This window comes from Capsicum annuum, chromosome 6 (assembly GCF_002878395.1).
Source record: "Capsicum annuum cultivar UCD-10X-F1 chromosome 6, UCD10Xv1.1, whole genome shotgun sequence".
NCBI classification, from domain to species: Eukaryota; Viridiplantae; Streptophyta; class Magnoliopsida; order Solanales; family Solanaceae; genus Capsicum; species Capsicum annuum.
Genome location: NC_061116.1, coordinates 54133855 through 54156455, shown reverse-complemented (window position 1 = coordinate 54156455; position 22601 = coordinate 54133855).

Below are 22601 nucleotides of genomic sequence, written 5' to 3'. Positions count from 1 at the left end.
CAAAGTGTATAAAATTAAATTTATATTTTAAAAACATAATTAATAAGAATAATTTTGTAAAATAAATCCTAAAAAATATTTTCTTAAGAAAAATGTTAAATCAATAAAAATAACTATTTTGAAATGGAGAAAATGGTGCAAATATGTCACACTTACTCCACATATCAACCCACAAGGTACTATTCTCCTTTTAACATCTTACTAATTCCTCCTTCCTCTTCTTTCTCAGATTTGTAATGGCTGTTTCTTTCACCAATTAATATGCATTTTTCTTAGAACATAAACGTGTTACTGTAATTTCACATATCAACCCAAAAGACACTTATTAAAATCTCTTGATTACATCCTAATTCCTCCTTCCCTTCCTTTCTTATATTTATATTTCACAAATGACTGATTTGTTTCACAAAAATTTTGCTTCCTCTTGAAAGCTTAGGTTTCCATTGCATGCATAGTCATTGCGTAGTAAAAATTGGAGAATATATTATGATATGTTCAAGACCTCTGCTTGATTTTAATCATTTCATCTTCTTTTATTCTATTTCTAAAATTCAAATGGTTCTTTGTTCTTTATATTGTTAGGATTTTTGTCTTGACTTTCTTATCAAAATTGAGTTTTAATTTTCTATTAAAGGAAAATAAAAGTAGTACGATAATTACTTTTATTTCCTAAAAGAAAAATATAAAACTTTTTCATTTTTGACAAAACTCTTTCTTAAAGGAAAGATTTTAGACATCTATAAATAGAAGACCCCCGTTCTCATACCATAACACAATAACATCCACAATGTAGTCATTAAAGAGTTTTGTTTAGAGGAGATCTTCTCCTAGTAGGTCTTATATTTTTTAATATTCATATTTTATAAATAGATTGTTGGACCAAATATTATTAATAATATGTTTTAGTATATTTTTCTTTGTCATCTGAGTTATTATCTTTATGGTTTGTAACTAACAGCTTACGCATGACACACTCTCGATTTTGAAGCCAACAAGTGGTATCAGAGACTATGGTTCAAAGGTCCAATTATTTGGTGAAATAAGATTAAAGACAGGTTCAAAGCGATTTCAAATCAAGATACAGATAGTTTGGCGATAATGACGATTTTGACTAACTACATGTGGAGAAGAATTTTGAAGCATATTTTACAATCTTGTTGCTGCATCTTTAAAAATAAAAATAAAATATTAATTTTTAACCGTATTTTAAATCTTTTTTTTTAACCATGAAAAGCAGCAATGATGAAGATTTTATGAAGAACAAAGTTCATGCATGTGAAGAAGACGGATCAAGTGAAGAAAATCAAGCTCAAAAAGAGAGATTTGTTAGGATTTTACCCTGATTTTCTTATTAAAATTGAGTTTTAATTTTCTATTGAAGGAAACTAAAAGTAGTGGCATAATTACTTTTATTTTTCCTAAAAGAAAAATATAAAACTTTTCCATATTTGAAAAACCTCTTTCTTGAAGGAAAATGTTTGAACATCTATAAATAGAAGACCCCCTTCTCATACCATAACACAATAACATTCTCAATGTAGTCATTAAAGAGTTTTGTTTATAGGGAGATTTTCTCTCAATAAGTTTTATATTATTTAATAATCATATTAATAATATATTTTTTAGTATGGTTTTTTTTTCATCTGAGTTATTTGCAACTATTAGCTTCCGCATGATGTCCTCTCAATTTCAAACCCAACAAGTGATATTAGAGCCTACGGTTCGAAGGTCCAATTCTATGGTAAAACGAGATTAAAGACAGGTTCAAAGCAATTTCAAATCAAGCTGTAGCCAGTTTGGTGATAACGACGATTTTGTCTAACTACATGTGAAGAAGAAATTCTAAGCATATTTCACAATCCTGTTACCGCATCTTTAAAAATAAAAATGAAATATTAATTTTTAATCTACTTTTAATTATAATATTTTAAATCTTATTTATAACCATGACTAGTAGTAATGATGAAGATTTTGTGAAGAACGAAGTTCATACATGTGAAGAAAGCGGATCAATGGAAGAAAATCAAGCCAAAAAGAGGAGATTTGTTAGGGTTTTTGCCTAATTTTCTTATCAAAATTGATTTTTAATTTTCTATTGAAGGAAAATAAAAGTAGTACCACAATTGCTTTTATTTTTCCTAAAAGAAAAATAATTTCTTTTTTCATATTTGGCAAACCTCTTTCTTGAAGAAAAGGTTTTGGATATCTATAAATAGAACACCCCCCTTCTCATACCATAACACCATAACATCCACAATATAGTCATTAAAGAGTTTTGTTTGGAAGGAGATTTTCTTCCAATAGATTTTATATTTTTAATATTCATATTTCATATGTAGGTCCTTTGACCAAATCATATTAATAATATGTTATTTAGTATGTTTTTATTTTTCAATCTGAGTTATTGTCTTTATGGTTTGCAACTAATAGCTTCCGCTAGACGCCTTGTCGATTTTGAACCCAACAAATAGTATCAAGGCCTACGGTTCAAAGGTCTAATTGTTTGGTGAAATGAGATTAAAGACAGGTTCAAAGCGATTATAAATCAAGCTGCAACCAGTTTGGCGATAATGACAATTTTATCTAACTAATGTCGAGAAGAAGTTTTAAGCATATTTCACAATCCTGTTGCTGCATCTTTAAAAATAAAATTAAAATATTACTTTTAACCCACTTTTAACCATAATATTTTCAATCTTATTTTTAACCATGGTAAGCAGCAATGATGAAGATTTTGTGAAGAACGATGTTCATGAATGTGAAGAAGGTGGATCAAGTGAAGAAAATCAATCAAAAAAGGGAAGATTTTATTATGTTTTTTGCCTTGATTTTCTTACGAAAATTGAGTTTCAATTTTCAACTGAAGAAAAATTAAAGTAGCACCATAATTACTTTTATTTTTACTAAAAGAAAAATATAAAATTTTTTCATATTTGACAAACCTCTTTCTTAAGGGAAATGTTTTGGAAATCTATAAATAAAAGATCCCCCTTCTTATACATTAACATATAACATCCACAATGTAGTCATTAAAGAGTTTTGTTTAGGAGGAGATTTTCTCCCAATAGGTTTTATATTTTTTAATATTCATATTTCATATACAGGTTGTTTGACCAAATCTTATTAATAATATATTTTTTTAGTATGTTTTTCTTTGTCATATGAGTTGTTATCTTTATGATTTACAACTAATAGCTTCTGCATGGCGCCTTCTCGATTTCGAACCCAACGCATATGTTTTATTTTTCAATGGTACTATACATTTGTTTTTAGTGTTATAAGTTATTAGATGTGTAGTCTTTATTGAGGCATTGAAATATATTACATTTCCTAAAGCAGCCATGAAAATGTTCATCTATTTTCCAAGCATAATTTATTCTGATTCTAACGGAAGCTTTTTACAAGATATAGGACGAGTGGCGCCATTGGTTAGCTAGCTACCCCTTTAGTTTGTTCTTACTTTTCACAATTTTTCTAATTGAGTTTTCATTTTTCCTTATCACATTTAATATATTAAGAAAAGACAAATCTTATTTTACACTTTACATTAATTACTTATTTTTCAAATTATTTTAAACATATTACTCTAAACATCAATGAATTATGTAGTATAGTAAAATAGTCATACTAATGAGTATGTCATGTCAAAAAGTGACAAGTAAAAATAAACGGAGAAAGTATATAATTGTGCAAAAAATAATTTGTCAATTTTCATAGTTTCACGACTCCATCAAATATGTAAATACTATAAGGAGTTTAACTATTTTCTTTGTTCACTTTTATTTATTCACTTTAGACTTTGCATGTCTTTTAGAATAATAAATCTGGACAATTTATGACATTTTGCATGAAATAATTAACATTAGATAACACATGCAAAACAAGTATTTAAACACTAGTTATACTAAAAGTGTGAAGACTTCAAATCTAAAGTTTAAATGCCACTTAATTTTTAAACTAATTTTTTATGGACGAAAATATAAATACAAATTAACAAATCATATTAATACTCAAAACACCGAAAATAAATAGTTAAAATATCAAATATCCTTATAAATTAGCCTTTAAGCTTTTATTTTTATGGACAAAAATATTAATACACATTATTTATAATAATAAATCATATTACTTGTGAAAACACCCAAAATAAAGAGTTAAAATACCAAAATATCATTATCAAACTAAATGACACTATTATCATTCTATTAAAGGTTAGGCTATTTCTTTTAATTTGAATTAATGTTAGAATTTCAAAAGTCCACACCTTAAAAGAGAAGTCCAAGTGGTTACTTTATATTTACAACCATTTCTCTTACGCCATCCATTTCGTTTTAGGTGACCTCTGATTCACCTTTTCAAATATAAATTCAAGAGCTTCGAGATTGATCTTGAATTTGAACTTGATTTGTTGATTTGAGGGACTAGATCTTGACTTGTGCTTGAATTTAAGGGCTTTTGATCTTGTTCTTGAATTTTGTGGTCTTGATCTTGAATCTTGATGAACTAAATTTGAACGCTTGAGCTTTGTAGAGAAACTGTGGCGTTTGATCCACGATCTTTCTCTTATTTTTTGTTAGAGTTGTTGGTCTTTTTTTCTGAATTATGAGACCCCTATTTATAGTTGTGGAAAGGGAAGAATCATGATGAAGATCAACTTTCTTTAACCAATCAAATTCAAGTGACGTGAGGTCTTTTATGAGCTTTTGATTTCACTAGTCATGCTGCATCATTTTGACATGTGGCATGGTCCTATTGACTCCTTTACATGACTTAGCATGTCACATCATTTGACACGTGACACTCATTTAGGCCTCTAGAATATAATAATATCTTGGGCTTAACAAAGTTGACTCATTATTTGTAACTCAAATAAATGGGCTAGCCCAATAAAAAATTAGACTTTAATTAAATACATATATGTTTGGACTTAAATAATTAATCTAATTATATTAATCTACAATATTTATTTGAGACTAATATATTTTGAATTTAACATAATCTAAATTTTGTACGAATTTCAATTTAATAAAATTTTGTTGCATACAAAATACCCCTACTTCAAGGTTTGTCGAGATCTTTAATTTATCGATGACTAAACTTGAAGTATCAACTTTATATTTTACTACCGATAATAATCAGTGCATGCATAACGAAATGAGAATGCCCAAAGGTTGAGGGGCAGCAAATATTGTAAGAACAAGAACTTATAATTAATAATTATTATAATTATTACTATAATTATGTCTTGTACAATAATCATGTGCAATTGTGTGCAACCTTCACACAATGTGAATATGATTTCATCATTTCAGTAGCTTGCAATCCATGCAACTAAATATTTCTCATCCACCGACCTTATTTGTTGGCTCACGTGAGAATTTGATCCCTTTTCAATTGGGACTGCTCACGTAAAATTGATTTATATATATTTTTTCCTTTTTTTATTTTGTAAAAGGATAATAACTTGATTCCAAGTAGAAGACAACTGGTGAAAACCAAATTTTCATAGGATGTTAATTCGTTACCCTCATCCACCTCCTCCCAAGTTCTATAAATAGGCCATATGTCTTCTCATTCTTGATTCATCTCTCAATCCATGATTATTAAAAAAAAAAATTTGAAGAGTTTGGTTGCTGTCTAATTGAATAGTAAGTGATTCTATCAATCACTTTTGCTCACTTTTGCTCCTTTTTGTTATTATTATCCTTTCCCATTTTTTGTTTTTGTTTTTCTTTTTGGTAGGATTGAAATGAAACAGGTAGCATGCAATATGCAACAATCGGCTTAAGGTGCGAGAGTTTAACTTTATCTCCGTCACCTTAAGACCCGACCAATTTTGCTTGAAGACGGTGGACGTCATCTTAAGGTGTGAGGGTTTAACTTCGGCTCCATCACCTTAAGACCCGACCAATTTTGCTTAAAGACAGTAGACAGCGGCTTAAGATGTGAGGGTTTAACTTTTCCTCCATCACTTTAAGACTTAACGAGTTCGGCTTTAAGTATACATGACTATATTTCACCATAGCCAAAACATGGACCTTTTTATTCTTTGATGTTTTTGCAAGTATTTTTCTAAATCTTGACTTTGTGTTTGACAAAGATTCTTTTGTTTATGCATCTTGTAGATATGGTTCACTTTAGAGACTACACATCTTCATCCCCTAAAAGCAAGTATCTCCTAGTTGAGGCCGATGCTAGTACAATTTTAACTAGGCTATTGACTGAAACTCCAACAGCAGGCAAGTATGCAGATCCGTGGCTACCCTTGCAAAATTCTCTCTATATGTTAGATTGGACTTCAGAATATGACATTGGTGCTAATCGATCAATTAAAGTATGACTTTTTCAGACTCCCAACCAACGCCAATTGAATATTGCGAGCAACTTTCCTTGCTTAGGACGTCGGGTACTCAAAAAGGATATACGTTGCGGAGCTACTATGGAGATAACTGGGGAATATCGTCATACTCAAGGATACTAGGAATGGACTGAGGACATATTGGCTAGAAGTGCAAAACCCTTGAAGGCAGCAAAAATATATGATGCCGTTTATGCTTCACTGTTTACCTATGATCGAAACTTGAACATATTACAGGCATTCTTTTAGGCTTGGTGTCCAACTACCAACACATTGCTTACTTCAGTTGGAGAGATATTCATATCCCTTTGGGACTTATACAAAATTAGAGGTCTTTCTATCGGAGGCCTTCCTTATGAAGAAGTAGTGCCCAAAGCAAAAGAGCTTACATGTGTTTATGAAAAGAATAAGAGATTTATCCCTCATTCTTAGGAATTCTTGTTTGTAGCTTTCCAACATCCTCAAGAAGGAGAGGATTCTAATTCGCGAGGTCCTCTAGGAAAGTGGATAAAATTTTAGTGTAAAAGGGTATTAAGATACGAGTCAGCACCACCGAGGAAGGAGAAAAAATCTGTTCGCTTGAAGTCAACCCATAACCCAACTGGGATTATTTAGAAATCAGTGAATTGGTAAAGTGCAGATGATGCCATGTTTTCTAAACTTGGGGTGAAGTATGAACATAGGACCCCATAACCCAACCGGGACTATTTAGAAATTAGTGAATTGGTAAAGTGCAGATGATGCCATGTTTTCTAAACTTGGAGTAAAGTATGAACATAGGACCACTTCATATTTGGCAGCGTTCCTATCATGTTGGTTGTGCGCTTTTGTATTTCTCTCTAAGGATGGATATTTCATTCATCCAGAAACTTTTAGAGTTGTAGCTATGATAGAAGATAATCAAAATTTCAGTCTTATAGTTCCAGTCCTATTGAGCATTTATCATGGTCTAAATATAATCTATAAATCTTTGCAACTTGAGCAGCTCAGAGTATCCTTTCCTATTCACTATGTGTATGGTTGACTTGCTTACTACTTTAAGACACACTTTTCACTTTCTAATAGACCATCTATTCCATTGATGATGACATATTCTAGTGAAGGTTGGGAAAGGTACTTTGATGGAGAGCTTAACAGAAAGCACATCCATAAAGAGACAGTGTTATTTGGATGTCCATTATGCCAAGCAAGTCCGCTCCTTGTCATTTTGTAGACGATGATAAGGATGAAGACTCAGAGATAAGCTACTTTATGAGCATCCATTTTAAATTCCCCCCTTTTAGATATGGAGGTTTATTTATACTTGAGCCATACAGTCCACACCAGTTTAGCCATCAGTTTGGGTTTTATCAAGGTCTTCCCAAAATTTTGGAAGATGATATTCACAGTGCTTCACTGGATGAAGGCCTTAAATTTCATCGAATTTGTGTATAACATGGTTTTATGTCAAAAGAGACTTTTCCTAAAGCAATATCCAATGTGCGAATATATTTATCCACGCCATATAAATCTTGGTGGGACAAAGTTCATGGGAACTTTCTTAAAGTTAACTTGCAATCTTTAGTGAACGCCGTAGGTTCTATTATTGATACTCCTCAAGAACATAGTGTGGAAGTCGTAATTGTGGTTAAGCCTCCTGTTTTGAAATCTAAGGTAGTTATTCCATACAGAGTTAAGGGACCTCTACATGCAAAAACTCAGAAAGAGGAGCCACCTGCCCCGACTCAGCAGGATTTCAATTAACGACCATCTTAAGATGAGAGAGATAGTAGTCAGGTCGATCGTTGTTGGAAGAAGGTAAAACCATCCTTGGAAAATCAAGGTGATTCTTACTCTCATGTGGATATTCTTGCTAGTTCATCGAAGACTCCGTCAACCATCGAGAAGGTAACAACTTAATTCTCTACTATTTCATAGTATATGAATCACCTTTATATACCCCTCATATGATGCATTTTTTTTGTGTGTGCAACCAGACAATGTCTAAGTTTTGGAAATCCTCACTAAAGTAAGGCATAAGATAGTAACAAGTTCGTAGTAGGTCCAGACTCAAGAGGATGAGAGTTACTTTTGTTATCCAAAGAGGTTACTTCTAACCCTTGTGGTAAAGTCAAAGTAAATGTAGAGTCAAACTTTCCCCGGCAGCCAACGGTAACCATACCTATTTTTGATGGGAAGAAGGTTTTCTCAGAGCTTAAAAAGGAATTTATCATGAAGGCCTGGGCTAGTATCCGCACCAAACTTGTAGGCCTTACTATGAATCGTACTTCTTCTACCCAAGATGATATCAAAGTCATACTCAATGACATGAGTGGAATTTGTATGGATGTTTCACCTTTGTAGAATTTATTGAAGTCTTTCTTTGGTCTTGAAACTTTATATAACCAAGAAGGATCCATCCTTGTTGATAAAACCACAATAATTAACGAGTCAGAGCCATATCTAAAATCCAAAGAGCATCTTGAGATTGTATTGAGGGAGAGGGATAAGAAATATGAATAATTTTCTACCACCTACAAATATCTTGAGAAGGAGAGAAAAAAGGCAAATAAGTTAAATGCTCATTGATATATTGCCAATAAAGAAGCTGCAGAGATTGAATCCAAAGTTTCAGCTACTGAAGAAGAGTTTTCCAAGTGTTCTGACATCTCCTTGGCGACAACAACAAAGGTCATTGAGAAGAAGAAGCAAGTCTTAGAGGCTTCTTTACAAAATTTAGTCAATTATAAACTATACTTAGATTAGACTTAGGAGATGTTTCCTTTCCTTGAAACCTTCTTGTTTCTTTCTTTGAGCTTTTTTGCGAGTTGTTGGATCTATTAGTTTTAATAGAAACTCTTTTTATTTATATTGCACATTTTTTTTAATATTCCTTTTGAATTTCAACGTCAAGAATTGCTTTCTCTCAAACTTGTTGACTATTGGCTTAAGGTCTTTGCCTCACAATCGGGTTAGACTTGAAACTTTAGTTTGGAACCCTTAAGAATTAAAGTTTTTGACTTGTGAACTTTAGAATTGAATGTTTGGCAGATCTACTCCCCAAACTACAAGCTTTGGGTATTCCAAATCCTATAGAAAGAGCTTTCTTTCTTTTTGATGGGTTGCCCTCATTAAGCCATAAGTATTTGACATAAGTCCAAAATATAATTGAGATGTATGAAATCTTATCTTTCATATGACGGATCAAGCAAGGACATGTATTTTCTTTGATACTCATGTAACTAAACTCAGAACAAAATTCCAAGCGCCTATGTAACTTAGTAAAGTGGATCAAGTCACAACATAGTTCTGGGTGAGTGTTTATTTTTATTTTTTATTTTTGCGTCCTAACTTTTCCTAGACTGCCTTTTTTAAGGTTTTCAACGTAGCGGACATTGTTTTAGAGCCGTACACAGTTTATACTCTTGCGGGATAAGAGTGGTTATGCAATTTATACTTGTGACTTGAGGAGTGTCATCTTCGCTTCAAAGGTAGTACTTCTTAAAGAACTTGGTGTCGATAAGGCTAATCTTTTTTCCACCTACTTCAATAAGCTTATAAGCCCCATTTAAATATACTTTTTGTACAACATATGGTCCATCCAACTTCGGGGTCAATTTTCCCCCAGACTTACAAGAAGTAATAATGGGCTTTTTTATTATGAGGACTTGATCTCCAACTTGGAAGCACCTCAAGCAAACTCTTTAGTTGAAAGAACGAGATAGACAGGCTTGGTACTATTCAAGGTTGTGCTGCGCCTGCAGCCTCTTTTCATCAAGATCTTCTAACTCAGCAAGACGCAATTTAGTATTTTCTTCATCAGTGAGCCCTTCTTGAATAGCCAGTCTCAAAAAAAGTATTTGACTCTCAAGTGGCAGGATGACTTTAACTCCAAAAGTAAGTGAATCTGGGGTTGCTTGCGCTGGTATGCCGTAAGTTGTTCTATATGCCCATAAAGCTTATTCTATTCATTCATTCCAATCACTCTTGGACATGGAGATGAATTTATTTAATAAATTGCATAAAGTCTTATTAAACGTTTTGGCTAGACCATTGGCGGCAGTATGGGACATAGAAAACTTGCACTTCATGAAGCCAAAGAGATCACAAATCCTATTCATCAGCTTGTTATCAAATAACTTGCCATTGTCGATTATTATATATTGAGGGATTCCAAAGAGATAGATGATATTCACTCAGATAAAATTCATAACATTTTCCTTCTTTACTTCTTTGAGAGCAATAACTTTGGCCCATTTTAAAAAGTAATCTATTGTGGCCAAGATGTATAAGTGTCCACCAGAAGATTTTGATAGTGGACCAATAATATCTATTCCCCAAGCATTGAATGGACAAGATGCTACAGTTGGGAATAGTACTTTAGGAGGTTAATGTATGAAATTTTCATGGAATTGACAAGCTTTGCATCTTCTATCATAGTCTAATCTACCTTTCACCATCGTTGGTCAATAATATCCCATTATTTTAATATGAAAATGGAGCTTCAGTTCCAATAAATGTGATCCACAAACTCCTGAGTGTGCTTCTTGCAAAGATTGAATTGCTTCTTCCTTTCCCAGACATCATAAAAGTACTCCTTCAAATGATCTTCTATATAGCATGTCTTTATAGTAAAGGAAACGAGGTACAAGACGATGGATGTCAGTCCTTCTCCTTAGATCCTCTTTAAGTATCCCATAACATAATTAATCAATGATAGGTTGTCGCCAATCTTTTTTTATAGCTTCAAACACGATAACAACGTATTAAACCTTATTTTCTACGTGATCATTTGACAGCGGTACTGCCCATTCTTGGCGGATAGTAACTTGCATCTGATTTGGAATAGTCAGGATTGAGGCCAATGCAGCTAGGGCATTATCTTGTTGATTTTCTCTCATTGTCACATGTTGGAGGGTTACTTCTCCAATCCACCCTATTAACTTCTATGCATAATCATGATATGGTCATAGCTCAGGCTTTCTGACTTCATAGCTTTCCAAAAGATGCTTGATCATAAATTATGAGTCACCAAAGACTTGTAATTCCAGTTGTTTTATATCAACTGCCATCTCAAGTCCAAGTATTAATGCCTTATATTAAGCAAAATTATTAGAGCAACGGTTTATTAAGGTAAAAGAGTAAGTGATGACCTCTCCTTGTTGAATGACGAACCCCACACAAGCACCAGCTCTATCTTGATATGTGGCACCATCAAAGTATATTTTCCATGAGGGCCTGACTTCAATAACCATCACATCTTTATTAGGAAGTTCATCACTCAGTTTTCATTCATCCGGTATCGGGTGGTCTACCAAGAAGTTAGCCAATGAATGTCCCTTTACAACCTTTTGGGGAACATATACAATCTCAAACTATTGAAATTAAAGGTACCATCGTGCAAGCCAGTCACTAAGGACTAGTTTCGACATTACAAACTTGGTGGGGATTTTCCCTAGACACATGACAGACAACATGAGCTTAAAAGTAGTATTTCATCTTTTGAATTGAGAAGGCCAATGTCAAACACAACTTTTTGATTGGAGAATACTTTAGCTCATTCAGCGTCATCATTCTGCCCAGATAGTAACGGGAGTTTTCTTTGCCTTCACTATTTTCTTGAGTCAGTAGTTCTCCAACTGACCTTTCTTGTGCCGCGATGTAGAGTGTCAATGGTTTCCCAGATATGGGTGCCGCAAGAACTTCTAGCTTTATTAAGTATGATTTGATACTCTCAAAAGATTTGTTACAAGTTTGGTCCTATTCAAAAGGAGCTTCTTAAGTATTCTAGCCTTCTTTGAAGAATTTTCAACTAATGAATGTTTTGGAGCTCGGGCATCTTCAAAATCGCATCGACCTTAGCCTGATTAATTTTAATTCCTCGATATCGTATAATAAAGCCAAGGAACTTTCCAAAAGTAACTCCAAAGAAACATTTTAATGGATTCATCCTAAGTTGATATATTCAAAGCAACTCAAATACTATTTTTAGGTCTTTTAAGTGGTCATATCTCTTTCTTGACTTCACCACTAAGTCATCTATATAGCATTCAACATTCTTATGAAGTAGGCCATCAAACATGTTTTGCATAGCCCTTTAATAAGTGGTGCCAACGTTCTTCAAACCAAAAGGCATCACCTTGTAGTAATAAATACCTTTGAGCGTATGAAATATAGTGAGTTGTTCATCTTTTGGTGCCATGTGGATTTGATTATATTCGTATGAACTATCCATGAAGTACATTGCCTTATAACCAGTGGTGGAATCAATAATCAACTCTGGTGTAGGTATTGAAAAATCATCCTTAGGGTAGACGTTGTTGAGATCCTGAAAGTCGACACAAACTTGAATTTGGCCATTCTTCTTCCATACTAGAACAATACTTGAAATCCACATAGGTATTTGACTTCACAAAAAAATCCATCTTCAATGAGTTTGTTAAATTTATTTTCAATCAATGGAACCAACTCTAGCCTAAAGCTCCTTTAGGCTTACTTAATAGGACGAGCCCCGTTCTTGACCGCCAACTGATGGACTACTAATTTTGGATCTAAGCCAAGAATTTCCTTATAACTCCAAGTGAAGAAATCCATATATTCTTTGAGTATGTCTATATAAGCAGTTTTATCCCCTATCTCTAGAAAAACACTCAGGTAAGTTGGTCTTGAGTCTTCATTCATTCCAAGATTAACTTTCTTCAAGGGATATATTATGGCCTTCACTCCTTCTTCAAGTTGTGATGGAGCGTCTCCAACATTTTCCTCCTCTTCCGGATCATTATCGTTGATAGATATATGGTAACACTAGAAAGTATCCCTCATCTCTTTGTCAACCTTCTATTGATATGAGAAATCATTCTTATTTTAGGTTGTAATAGGATATGAAGAACCAATACTTTCTTTATCTTCCTTACACTTTTTGATATAAACCATGGTATGAGCCTTAGCTTTTGACACCTCATTGCATAAAACCACCAGTTCTGTCTACCCTCTCATTCTAGAAGAAATCAAACTTTAGAAATCCTTCTGGATCTTAGGTGAAGAGTTTATTGTCGTACTTCAATGACTACTCCAATGCTTGTTACTTCTCTTATTATTTAGAGGACCCAACCTCTGTAATACTGAAGTTCTTGTGGTTGATTCTCCAAGTCAGTCAAAGACAAAAGGCTTTTTTTGGGATATAGTAGACTCCTCTTCTACAGTGATATAGTTACTAACCACCCTCCTTATGGAGATACAAATTGGAGGTGGTTCCGTGTATCCTAGGCCTTCACATATCATGCTTGGTTGTACCTTCCGATGAAAGTTTTCCCAAACTGAATAGCTCATTAGGATTATATCCAGCCTTTACAAATAGCTTGTATACATTTGGATCGAAGCCCTTTATTGTATGCTTCATAGGAAGTGTCATATCTTATGGCAGATTTTGATCCACACACTCTCCAAGTAGCATTGAGGATAGATTTATTGCGTTAATCCTTCTGATAGGTAGAGTTATCCCCTTTAGCACATTATCTTGGGCATCAGATAGGTGATCTAGATAGGTGATCTTTCTCTTTCTTTACCTTTGGTACATAACTGAGAATAGGAGTTGCATTCTCTTTCATAGATGCGATGCTTTATTTATTCGAAGTGAAGAGGGGCTTCTTAGTGGTGACTTTTCAGATAGTAACCGTGGATTTCTTAGATATAAGATTATCATACTTGGTCTTGGTGACATCTTCAACCCTTTTCTCATTCATAACATAATTCGTTAAGTGTGAGTCAACTTCAGTGAGTGGCTTATCATCAGCAACTATCTTTCTTTCCACTCTACCTTGGAGTTACTTCAAGCATTGATAGTAAGAGGATTAGATAATTTTGTTCTCATGTACCTTAGGCTCACCAAGTAATATATTTTATAAAGTTTTGGCATCGATAACATGCATCAATACATTTTATTAAAAATCATCCATATGAATCCCCAACTTGAAAGATCCCATGTCCCTCTGGCCCTCTGGCCCTCTTGGTTGAAGCCTTGGATCATTATACGACTTTCGGCCAGCTCATTAGTAGTGATGCCAAGTTTTTTCATTGTGTGGATAGGTAGGATATTGACTCTGGATCCCTCATCAATCAAGATTCTATTTATCTTCTTTCCTAAAACTTGACATACCATATACAAGGGACAATTGTGTAGGGTTACTCCAAGAAAAAGATCATTATTTGTAAATGTGATTTTTGTACCACATACATGTGCCTCATTGTCAAGAGTTTCAACAAACTTTTTAGAAGATGAAGGAACTTCCATGGGTGGATTTTCACCCTTTTTCCCTGATGAATGGTGAGTTTACCACTCAATCACACTCATTATTTGTGCATATTACCTTGTTATAGATGAATAAATGAGACATAATTGCGGTTAGATATACTAAGATTCACTTCTTGCAGGCATAGAGTTAAAGGGTTGGAAAGATGTGGATTAGAGCTCAAAATGATCAAAAAGGGAGCAAAAAAGTGCAGCTGAAGACCTAAAATAGAAGGGCCTCAGGTATCACGATCGCGACAGTTAAGGATGGTCAATTAATCACGATCGCATAGCCGCGGTTGCAGCCAGACCTGCATGATTATAGCCTAGCGGAGGATTTCAGCCCAAGGGCAAAACTATAATTACACGTGCTAATCCCAATTTGACAAAAATGACTCAAACCCCATTATTATAAAAAAATTCCATCTTTCCCAATTTTAGTTTTAGCTTTTTGTAAGAGCATTGCCTCCATTTTTGGGAGATTAAAATATTGTATAAATTTTGAGTGAAGAATACATTGGAGACTTTTTAAGTGGAAGATTTGCTCACTTCCATTAGTAATATTATGGGAGAAACAAGTTTGAAGTAACATTCGCTTAAATCTCCCTCTTGGGATTATCTGTGAATAGGGGTTAAAGTATGTGTGGGTTGTTATTGTTAGCATCTATTTGGTAGTTCAAGTTTATGGGTTTTATCATTGTATGCCATTTTGGGTGGAATTTGATGGGTGAAAGCACCAAATACCAATATGGGTTTGATGAGTGAAAGGTCCAAGCTTTAGAAAGTTCAAGGCCGTCTTCGAAAGAAGGGTTTTGGGTGAACTTTAGGAAACCATATCATCCTCGAAAGAGGGACGTGGAGACCAAAGCAATGATAGACAATTACGTGTGTAGTTTACTAAATTTTTACTATCTTAGACATAAGGGTGAATGGGAGGTTAACTATGCCATGGGTATCATCCTAGAAATAGGGATGCCTAGATTGAGGTTGTGGTTACTAATTGTTGAACGCACCTATTAGGTATTTGAAAGAATCAATGGGTGAAAGTTTGGTGTTTTGTTGAAAGACTAGAATCAAAATCTATAATAAAGCCTACCTATATTTGATTTACTAAATTGATGTTGGTGATTAACACCCACATGTCACTCCCTTAGTGGCGTATAATCCCAAGATCCGTGCTTAATTGTTAAAACTCTAATTATTCGTAGCCCCAGATTTATACTAGAAAATCCAAAAAGAAATATTAGTGTAGGAACCTATCTCCCCCATTTTATCCTTTTCTACCACTTGTTTGAATTTAACTTGTATCTATCATTTCAAATTAACTTGATCGCCACTCACATTGTTCCTCGTGGACTCGACCCCGACTCCAAAGTTGGGTAACCATATTGACAATGACCGCCTTGCATTTAATTTGACGTGTAAGTTAAGCGTTATAAAAAATGGGGCCATTGCCGTGGAACAAGTTAGCGTATTAAGTTAGTTTGGAATTTTAGTTACTCATTTAAATTCAAGCTTGTATATATTTGTTTTTTAATTTTCTTTTGTAGTTAGAGTATATTTTATTTTTATTTTGATTTATGACATCTTTTGACAAATATAATGTTGGTATTGAAAGTCCTATCTTAATGATCCATATCCATATCACGACGTACCATATTTCATGAGGGGTTGTGCTATGCTCCCCAGAGAGAGATGGATTCACCATCTCAATCCTATAGAGGGTATATGTGCTCTTTATGTAGTGGTCGAGAGGGAAATTGGAGTGATTGTCCATTTACCTCTTCTCCCTATTATACTAACCAAGTTGCTAGTTCTTCTTGGGATATTGATAGGTCCTATGAAGAGAAGAAGGATGTGTAACGTACCGAGTCCAATAGCTGTGACCCAAGGTTACAAACCATTTTGGACCGGTTAGAAGCAACGAGGGAGGTCCTAGAGAACATTCATCAAGAATGGACAATTGTCAAGAAGGCGGCATTGGGCAAAGAAGAAAAGCTTGAGACTATCATTACCACGCCTATTACCTAAGAGAAAGTATGTAAATAAGAGAAACTAAGCAATGATGATGAGCTTGGTAGCAAAGAATCCTCAGCGGCTTCCTAACATATGAATCATATGAGATAGAAGAAGCCAAAATAAAAGAAATGGTACTAGAGTCAAAAGAAGAATCAATGCAGACCGCTTGTGATGACTCTAGTTCATTTTGGGGTGTTAATGCTTTGGAGGAGGCTAACCCAAAGTTAGGTGTTGGACCTTGTTCAAACCAATTTTCAATGTTACGTATAAAAGGTGTGATGAGGATCTATCCTTTTGACCAAATAGAGGATTGTATGGAGGGAGAGTCCGACTCCTATATTTTAGAGTTTGACGTTCCAAGGGAGCACGTGGAGCCCCATCTATCAAAGGCCAAGAAGTTCAATTTCCAATGTACAAGAAATGGCCTATTGGTGAACATACTTTTACCCACGGAGCCAATACAGAACATTGGTAGAAGTTGGGAAAAAGGTTCATATTTTCAAAATGGCAAGATCGAAGCTTGCTCGCCATTCCCTCATATTTTCTAAGTTTCATCTTAGAAAATTTGAATCTTCTGTCCCTCTGCCGCTCATTGTATATTGAATAAAAGCTGAGACAGAGATTCAAATTTTCTAAGTAGAAACATAAAAGAAAGGAGTGAAGGCATCGTGCTACGATATTAAACTAAGCGCTCGATGGGAGGTAACCCATCACACCATGAAAAGGGGAACATATCCTTTATTTATGCATGATAGGGTAGATTTTGGTTTTTATTTTTGTGCATGCATAATCCTAAAATGTGGTTATACGAGGTATTTTGATCAAAGTTGAGAAAGAAATGTGTGAAATTGGCAAGTTTGGGCTGAGAAGAAAACCAAGTTGTTGGTCTCAGTTATTGCGATCGCGGTCTATGTCACCGCGATCATGGAAGTGCATGACTGGAATTGTGGAATTGGGACCACAATCATAGTCAATTCAGTTTAGAAGACCATTTAACTGTGCATTCCCCCTCCCCCCACGGTTCTCTCTCAATTTCTTTCACAATTCTCTCTAATTTTTGGAATTCTATTGCATATCCAAGCATCAACTGACCAGTTTGCATCACCTAAACCATTAAGTGGTTGAACTTTCTCTAGTTTTGAAATATAATTGAATATTTAGAACTTCTAGTGTAGAAAAAGCCTAATATTGTGATTGCATTGCTAATTATATGTTCGGTTGTAATCTTTACTATGGCCGACTATTATAGTCGGTGTACATGCTAATGGGGAAGTCTTAAGTATCCAAGTTTGAGCTTTAAAAGATTAAAGTAATCGTGTACCCCATGTGTACGATTGAATGCCCCAATGCATGTAGTTTGATTTATTTCATATTTAGGGGTTGCAATCACACACTATAGGCTTGACTTTATTGATTATAATGATACCATTCCTAGTTAAAATAAGGAATTGGTATTAAAATTTCATTCTGAACACTGTGCAGAAACTATCATACCTGGTCTTAGGTACTGCGATCGCGGTCCTAAAGACCGCAGTCGTAGTAAGCACTCTACGATCGCCATACCTGAGAGCAGATTTGGGCAGATGTTAAGATTTTTGCACATCCTTAATGTCTCCCAAAACCACCTATAACACTACCACATGGGTTTATCTGATTGGTTTAGCATATTGTTTGTGTGATATTACTAATATTAGCCTGAGTTGACATTGATTACAAGTTCTAAGCTTCACAATGGAAGATTATGACCACATCTAATTCATGGCCCCAAAATACCATAGATAATACGACAATGACATCCTGAGAGCCAAATTATTATTAGAGAGAGGCGTATGCATAGATGGAGTCCCCAAATAGTATCCAAGATTTTTTGACAGGCTTGTTACTTCTGGATGGATATGCTTTGTCCCGAATCCTTGTGAGGAAAATGTGAAATGGGTGCAGGAGTTTTACCCAAATTTGAATGCTATCTCTTTGCAAACCCAGTAATAAAAATTTGAGGAACGTATGTGCATTTTAGAGTGAAATAGGTTAATGAAGTGCATGTACTACAGGATGCTAACATGGCAGACTTTGAAGCAAAGGGCCATGATCTAGGAACCTAGATGACCAACATTCTTTGCCCAAATAGAGAGGTTTCCTAGGCTGCTACCAAAAGAGGGATCTCCACGCATAAATTCTCAATGGAGGTAAAAATCTGGTTTCATATTATTTACAGCAGAGTCTCATTATGTACCCATATAACATCTGTCACCTAGTTGCGAGCTTGCATGGTAGCTTGCCTAATGACTGGTATTGATCAAAATATGGGCCATATTGTACTTGAAGAATGAAGGCAATACAATATTTAAGGTGGTACACTTCTTTCCTTCCTTTCTCTTATTACTGAACTATGCAGAAAAGGAGGGGTAGACGAGTATCATACAGATACCTGGGTGAAACCAAGTCCCCACATTACTCTACTCAAAATAGAAGGTTAAGGTATAATTGGGAACAATAAGAAATAAAAAGTTAACTCAAATAAGTCAACAACTGAGGAGCCTAAATCTTGTAGGCCATCCACTACTGGGCCTTTAGATGATTTCGTTATTGATGTCAAGGCCATCAGAGAGCTATTATCTAGTTTTCCTTAAGGACCGGGGGAGCCATCCACTAGGTGTCATTTAGATATGTTAGTTACAGATTATGGGGGAAATAAGATGGATCTGAAGACACAAGGTGCTATAGTATCCAACTTAGAGAGAGCTTATTCAACCTTGGCTACATCTTACTGGGACCTCAAGACGTCACATGAGAAAATTTTAAAGTGAGAGAAGAAAAGAGATAAATTCTTCAATAAAATATGGAAAAAGGTTAAGGGCTTGTGGAAGACCCTGGAGCCTAATGCCAAACTTCCTTCTTCTAGGCTAGATAGTGATGACAAAATACCAGCTGAGTGGTCAAATGCTAAGGATGGTGGTAAGAATACAGATTCAACAGGACAGAGCGACTCGTGATGCATATTCAGAGAAACTCTTTTACTTTTACTTGGATGCATTTGCAGTGGGACACTGCATTCTTATGGTTAGGGGTTCCCCTAGATATTTAATTTGATGATTATTTTTTGTTGATGTTTTGGATATTATTTTTATTTATTTTTGAGATGCTACATTTTTGGGTACTCTGATGGTGCCCACATTTTATGGATTATTATGCTTTTCTTTTATTTTTAGTATTCTTGTAATTTTATTTTATTTTGATCTTGTTGATACATGATTAGCTTTGCTCTATGATGGATTGAGTGATGACCTTCTTAAGGGTAAAGCATTGTGTTTAGTTTGGAGGCATAGATGCAGGGGAATTTTGAGTACCCGTAGCACAAATATAAAGAATGCAAGGGAGGTTTTAGTACCTATGACATTTTATTTTGTTAAACTGGGGTTATTGTGTACACCATTGGCGAAGTCTTAGTATCCATATGGTTAGCTTGCCCATTTTGAGAGTAAACGTGAGACTAAGGCTTTGGTTGTAGTCATACTTTAGCAGATTGAGAATGTTGTTAATGTAAAACAAACAACCTCCTCCATCCAAAATTTTTCAAAAATCAAGGGCATGGACGTGAGTGAATTTGTAACAAATATTTTCTGTTTTTGTGGTTTCATAAATTTTGACTTATGAATAGAATTAGATACTCCAAATTTATCTCTAGTGGAAGGGACATTTGAGCCTCCTTGGCGAGTTTTTGCATGCCATGAGGGGCAAGATTTTTGCATTCATCTTTTGTATACTTTTGTTATCTAAAACTTTCCTCGTTGGTCTCTCAAGGCTAGTTTTGATTGTATGTGGTTATAGAAATGATCTTAGGAAATCCTTGTGATTTTGGAAGCCATTTTATCCTAAAAATCCTACCCAAACATGAATGTAACCCCTGGTTACCTAGTTTGATCCTTTGGACCTTTCTTTGGCTAAACATTACAAGCCGTGAACCATTTTTTTTATTCCTCATTTGAACCATACCCTCCTTGAACTTTATTATACAACTTAAGGCTAAAACCCTGAGTTGGGGGTGCTAAAGTTGATAGAAGAAAGTTTGAGGCCACAAAGTGTTAGTAGAATGCCAAGGTGCCTAAGTGATGTAAACAAATATTTAGAAAAAATGGATGCAATAAAGGATTGAATTGAATAAAAGGTTTAAGAAAAAGAGATATAAGAAAAGTGGTCAATAAAGGAAGTGAATTGTAGGCATAAGAAAAGAGAGAAAACAAAGAAGAGTGGCCAATAGTCAAAAAAGAATATTGAAAAGAGTGATGTTGACGTTCAAGGAAGGGAGTAGCCATGTTTTTCCCAAACAATATCCTACCCTAACCCAAACCAACATTACAAGCTTAGAAAGTCCTTTGAGATCTCCAACCATTTACTTTCTTTGTAGTGACGATTGAAAATAGAGGCAAGCCTATGTCATAACACTTGTTGCATTGAGATTTATTTTGTGTGAGAGAGAATTTGTGCACATAAAATTCCTTGTTGCATATTTTGTAGTTTGATGTAAGGAATTCTCTTTCTTGTGAGGATGATATGTGAAACAAGTTAATGTGGGTGATTTTGTCACCTTCTGATAATGAGGCAAATAGAGTATAACTTAGTTATGATCAAAAGGGAGTCACTTCTAGATTATGGGTTTTTGTTGCTTGGTTACTTTTTGAAGTCCTATGTAGCCTTGGTTTTAGTATTTTATAAGGAAAGGTATAGCAATGTTAGCTTAGACCATGTGCAATGAGCTATTTGGGGTTGCGATTAAAGTTGAAGTCATTGTGATCTTTAAGGCATAAAGGTTTGGCTTAAATGATTGTGTCTTATGATAAAAGATAGTGTTACTTGAGGACAAGCAAATGCTTTAAGTTGGGGGTGTTGCTTTTTGGCAGTATTAAAACAAGATGCCTCAAGGTTAATTTGAGTAGTCTTCTCATGAAACCAACTTGTTAAGAATTCTTCCAATGTTACTGGACACCGTGGTTTTTGATAGAAGCTCTATTTCCCTCGTCTATTTTTACAAGTTGAACCAGTTTTTATTTCCTTGGTTTCTTCACTATTCTCCTTCTAGTTGGCTGCTCGGATGACTTTTTTCATAGACTCATCTTCTTATGTCTGCACCTGGTCACCAGAGTCTAACCTTCATTATTACCTTTGTCAACTGAAGACCTGTCATGCTCTAATAGTTTCTCATTATGCTTTTCAGCATATAGTTAAACTGGATCGAGCGAGCCAAAAGTGATAGAGATTTGATGAGAACTGACCATCTCATTATTGAAGAAAATCTTCTTCTCATTTGCCAATTTCATGACCTTGTCTTTAAAGACGAAGCACTTTTCCAGAGAGTGACTCACAAGCCTATAATACTTGAAATAATTTGGGTCATTGATCCTTCCAGCTTCATTGGGATGCTTCATCTCTGGGAGTTCAATGAACTTATGCTGAAGCAGTTCATTGAAAATCTTATCAACATCAGAATCAAGGAAGGGGTATTCATTTTCTTGCATTTTCTTTAAAGTTAGCTTATGATTTGGAGTGCTTGAGATGTTGTCTTCACGCTTTGCTTCTTTCTCACCTTTGTGGTGACCTTCATAGAAGACACGTCGATATTCATGGATTCATTATTGTAATTTTTAGGGATAAACTTGACCCATCTTTTGGGTTCCTGCTTATCCTTTCTCCTTCGAGGGTCATGGATAGGCGCTGCTCCCTTTCTAGTAGAAGCCATGCTTAACTCCATGTCATGACCACAAGTAGTTAACTCTTTAAAGGATTTTGGCCTAGTTTCTTGCAAGATGTAGAAAAGTTTCCAGTGAATTTCTTGGACGCACATCTCTATTGCAGAAATTTCACTGAGCCTATCTTTGCAGTTTAGGCTTGCATTTCTCCATCGATTGATGAATTCAATGATTGGATTGTCTTTTCCTTGACGAGTATTTGTGAGCTCTACCA